This window comes from Scardinius erythrophthalmus (genome assembly GCF_964197995.2).
Source record: "Scardinius erythrophthalmus genome assembly, chromosome: 12".
Lineage (NCBI taxonomy): Eukaryota > Metazoa > Chordata > Actinopteri > Cypriniformes > Leuciscidae > Scardinius > Scardinius erythrophthalmus.
The window spans coordinates 10,396,983-10,402,982 of record NC_138232.1 but is presented as its reverse complement, the minus strand read 5'-3'; positions in this window follow the sequence as shown (position 1 = coordinate 10,402,982).

Below are 6,000 nucleotides of genomic sequence, written 5' to 3'. Positions count from 1 at the left end.
GAAGTGTTGCATCGAAAACCGACACCCAAAGACTTCTTACAATAGTACATATTGCCATTTTCAAAGCATTAATATGAGGTGTGTTAAACTATTTCAGTGTTATTTCAGTATTGTTGAGAATGAGATGCTGTTTGTATTATTATTTTAAATAAGCTTTTATTTTTGCATATTACGTTTTCATTTTAAATTCAGTTGAAGTATTTTGGTAGTTTTTTTGTGATTTTTTTTTTTTTTAATTAAGTTTATATAGTTTTTCATTTTTAATTCAGTTTTAGTTTTAGATTTTTATCAATAAATTTAGTCAAATAAATTCCAAAAAAAATGAGAAATGTTGTCTTGGCCACTAGCTGAAATAATTTCTTTATATATTTTCATTTATTTCAGCATTTATTTTAATTTCGATGAAAATACAAATGTAATAACCATGTTCTGTTAAAATAATTTTTAACACATAATAACACGTCAAATAATATTAATGTTAACATTTTAAAGCTTATATTCTCCCCCCCCCCAAAAAAAAAAAAAAAAACGAAGATGGTATTTTGTACTGCTAAAAGACAAAGATTTTTGATTACGTTCTGGGATTGAGATAAAAAGGTCTCTATAAGGTAATTACGTGTCTATGCATCACTTTGCATTATTTTATTGACATAAACAGCATAAAATTGGCTGTTTTTTTATTATTTAATAACCACCAGTTATGTAACAGTTTCAGCTTTTGTGTAATCCTGCAGTTGCTTTACATCACTTTTCATTATTATGTCTATCTTTATAATGAGTTACACTACTAGAAGGTTAAAAAAAGGATTTATGAACATTCTTTGCTCAGATGCACCAAAAATAGGAACGGGGATCTTTAAATGTGCCGGAGGTGTGTGTGGAATGTCTTTCTGCTAATTAGAGAAATATTATCAGTGTTCTGTGAGCTGGGATGGGGTTCAGGTCCTGAGGGAGAGAAGAACAAAAATACCCCACCCAGACATGCCTGTGTCTACCGTTTATATCTGTGGCCCGTGGGACTGTTTATAACAGTGGGGAGTGAACCAACCTCGTCTTTACTTATAGCAAAGATCCATACACAGGCCGCTCTACTCTTTACTACATAAACAAGCAGAAGAATATTCAAACGTGCGAGTTAAAATTAGAAGCTGGCTGCTGTATTAATATGCAAACCTAATGTTTGAAGTTTTCATTTTCAGCAGCCAAAGCTTAGTAATCAGTACTGTTTTTAAACAAGTGATTTTCTAAGCAGATGAAACGTATGAGGAAGGAAGAAGATGAGATTATTCGCAAACTCTCCCATGAGCAGCTTTTGCCTCAAAAAAAAGTATTGTTGATGCTCATCTATTAGCTCTTCCAGCCATTTTGGTGTCCCAAGTGTGAACCAGGGATTTGCATCAGGTCAGCTTTACACATAAAATATCTCAAATGATGATGACTGCTATTAAAAACCAAGATGTGATCAATGCAAGCATCATTGGTGTGCTTTTAGTCATGTCAACCACAGCACACATTCTCACAATAACTTTCATCCCATTTTCACCCCATACAGAACACTGCGCTGTAAGAAAAAAATAGAGTATTTTATTGGTGAAAGATTGTAAAAATGCTATGTAAATGCTATTGTAAAAATGTTATGCTAAAACTTGTTAATTGTTTAACAGTAAGTTTAACCAATGTGCACACGGTGAATAACTGTAATTGATCTAGCATTACATGAAATGAACATGAAATTAAATTTACAGTTTTTGGAAGTCAATTTTAAATATGCATGTCCAACATTATATGAAACTAAAGAGACATACATGTATGTCTATGTATTTATGTCATTTTCAGGAAACCTTTGCAATTAAAAGCTGATCCTGCTGTGTTCTGTAATGCAATTCATATTTTTCCAAACTAATTCTGATGAATCCCCAGCACTTCCCAAAGCTTCTGAAGAAGAGGGAGATCGCAGTGTCCAGCCCATTATGCCAGACCACCTTTATCCAGAGCAGGTTTATGAGCAAGAGCTATCAGCCTAAACAGGAGAGAAGGCAGATAAGTCATTATTAGCTTTCTGGACTTCTTTCAGACTTCAGTCCAGATTTTTCACACAGCTGACTACATTTTCTTGGCTGTACTTTGGAGTCAGATAAGCCTTTATGGCAAATATATTGATTTACCTGACAAACCATGCAATTTTTTCTGGAAAAAATGGTATAATATGTGATGTTCCACAAAACTCTAATCCTGGACCCACATGTTTCAAATTTTCATTAACAGGGAATGCTTTGTAAAGGACAGATGGAGGAATAGCAGTCACCTCATATGATCTAAGCTTCTTTCACAGATGTAAGTGTGTTATTGGTCTTGAACTTGAGCAAAACAGTGATTCTATTGTAATTAGAACACATTTAAAGTGGGGAAAAAAATCACCACACACTATAAAAGCTGTTATAGATTATGTTTAATTTTTGACTGGCTTAAAAGGCAGGGATGGAAATGTTACTATAGTAATATTGATTAAAACACTGTGTTTATCAGTTATTTTCTGTGAACAGGCACATTTAAGGTTCAACGTTAACATTGGTTAACGCATTACAAGGTCATGATCTATAAAGAACAATATTTTTACTGTATTAATAAGTTAATAGTACAGTATCAGTAGTTATTTTATTTTTAATAAAAAAAATTGAACGTTAACACTTATTTTTAATAATAACAATACAACTAATATAGTCTATTTTAGTGTTAAAAATTAGTACATGGGGAAAATAAGGTTAATAAATGGTGTAAAAGTATTATTGATTGCTCCATGTTAGTTCATCTGATTAGGCCTACAGTTCTGTTATCAAACCGTTGACATTAATTCATGTTATAATGTAATATAATAGTATCATTTTTATATAGCCTACCATAGGCTATATTTATAACATATTGCCAGATCCTTTCATATATCAAACTAATATTAGCCCTTAATTATTATGTAGGCTAGATAGATGATGTCACATTTTGCTTAATGGGAATTTATTGTTCACTCACTCATGACTCACCAAATATGTGTCTACATCATAGACTGTAAAAAAATAGGTCTACATATTTGGTGAGTCACGAGTGAGTGAACAATCAATAATAACAGAGGACAACAAAGAGAAGACCTGCAGCCAAACAGCAGGGAAACGATGCGGTAAAACCCTCTGGTTCTAGACTCTTCTGGACACCTCAAACAGAGCATGAGTCCACAGACAGACACAGCTTTTCAAAACTGCTCACTGAGACCGGCTCTGCTATCACATCCTCGAAGCTCACCTGAGTGGACAGATACATCATGAGGGAAACTATTTTAGGCTTCCGTAACTTTAGTTCTATAACTCATCCCAAACATCTAACTGATTACTGAATCCGTGTATGTTTATTTGTCTTTGAAAGTCCTGCAATACCGATGTCTAACATACGAGGGCAGTGTAGCATTACAAATGAAGTAGCGCCCACTATAATGGTGTTGATGTAAGACAGCAATACTGAAATACATTCAGGTAAGGGTCAGCTATATAATTAAGATAGATTTTAATTGGAAAATTAAACTGTGTTTCTAGGACATTTATGAATAATACTAGAATATAGGCCCACAAGTTGTCCCATTTATGTTGACATCGAGCCTTTGTCTCAGTTATAAATTGTTTAGGATTTTAAAATGTTCTTCGCTCACACACGCACGCACGCACGCACGCGCACACACTTTTTTAATTTTGTCAGTTCGTCTGAATATCAACATTTGTGAGATGTAGTCAGTCTAAACTGTTTTGAGGTTAATTGATCTAATTTTGTGTCTCTGGAAAATAGTGATTTATGACAATGTATTATGTTGACTATCACAGGTTTTTTAAATATCAAAATTGAATGTTTTTAGAGTTGCGGAGTAAAAGTTGTAGTTTTTGTTTTTACTAGTTTTGTTATTTTTAAATTTACTAATTGCAATTACTGGGGTTATTATTTAGTATTTACATGAATTAGATGTACATTTATTAAAACCTATGTTAGTTGAAAGTAAAATCATTAAATTTGCATGCATAGTGTTGCTATTATGAAACATCTTTAATTAAAATATGGGCAATTGAACAAGTTAATATTCATATGCCTGTAAGTCTTTGACCTTATTCTGCCTTGTCTGTCATTGGTTATTCAATTATTATCAACTAAATTGTCAAAAAAAATGTTTTAATATAATAGTTTATTTAGTATTTTACATTAATGACACTCTAGAAAAAAAAAAAAATATATATATATATATATATATATATATATATATAATATATATATATATATATACTGTAGTCACTTGGACTATTTTAACAATGTCTTTACTTACCAGAAAAGTTAGTAAAGACATTGTTAAAATAGTCCAGGTGACTACAGTGGCTCATATATATAAATGTCTGTTAGCCTGATAAGACCAGCAGGCCATTGGTGTGCACTGTGTGGATTGTATGACTCACCTTAAGACACTTGTTGATTCCCTTTGGGTCCCTGTCCTTGATGAGAGCTATTGTGTTACTGTGAGCAGCCAATGAATCCTGTCCTTCTGTAACACCAGGAGCATCATTTGGATTAATTTCACGCTGATCCAAGAGTGAAGACACCTCCTCCTCCTCCTCCGCAGTTATCTCTATGTCTATAGAGATATATGTGTTGTCCTTTAGAGATGCTCCCTGGTCCATTATGTGCAGTATGTGTGTGTGTTGTGTGTGATTGTCTTAAAGGCTTCCTGTGGACATACTGAGAACAACAAGATCACAAAGTGTCTTCCCAATAAGAGATGGAGTCACTAGCACCAAGATAGGACATAGCGGAAATATTTGGGCAGTCTCATCACAAATAACTTTCCTATAGAGGACAACTGACATAAAATAGAAAATGATTTACTTTTTTTGGCAGATGTTATAGTTAACTGACATTGGATGAAATGGTGGAATATGGGTTAGAAAGGAAAGTTGGATGGGTAAATATTTTTTAAGTTTGGACTTGGGGAAAGTATTGGGAACTTAAATAACATGTCAAATAAATATGAATTTCATTGCATGCACGCATTGTATTTCTATAAATATGCAATACATTTATAATTAATAACAGTATATTATACAGTACATCTATTATATATCTCTACTATCTTAAACCCCAACATATTTTTTTGCTTTTTTTTTTTTTTTTGCTTGAAAAGTGATTGTAAGGAAATGCTGTCCAATTTGATTTTTTTTTTTATCCCATGCAATGAAAGTGTTGATTAAGTGTCTACTTTTTTTTTTTTTTTTCTCAGTCATGGTGTGACTGGAGACAGACACATTGGAATTAACATTGACACCAAAAACAAATGAAGGGAGGTGCACTGAAGAAAAGTGTGAAGGACAGGGGAAGTGAAATGAGGAGTGTTGTAAAGGTCAGGCCACTGGAGGAGGCATGAAGGTCAGCAGTGGTCATGAACCTTGAGGAAAATATATCTATATCTGTATAATGATAGTTTTAAAGTGGAAGTAAAAAAAGTGAATCTCTTAAACATTATGATTATTATACTTTAACACCGATTATTGTTATACTCACCCTTAAAACATAATTTTAAATAGCTATATAGCAATGATTTTCATTTAAATTATTATTTAAAAAAGACTCAACACCAGTGAAAATGTAATATTATATATATATACAGTGAGGAAAATAAGTATTTGAACACCCTGCTATTTTGCAAGTTCTCCCACTTAGAAATCATGGAGGGGTCTGAAATTGTCATCGTAGGTGCATGTCCACTGTGAGAGGCATAATCTAAAAAAATAATCCAGAAATCACAATGTATGATTTTTTAACTATTTATTTGTATGATACAGCTGCAAATAAGTATTTGAACACCTGAGAAAATCAATGTTAATATTTGGTACAGTAGCCTTTGTTTGCAATTACAGAGGTCAAACGTTTCCTGTAGTTTTTCACCAGGTTTGCACACACTGCAGGAGGGATTTTGGCCCACTC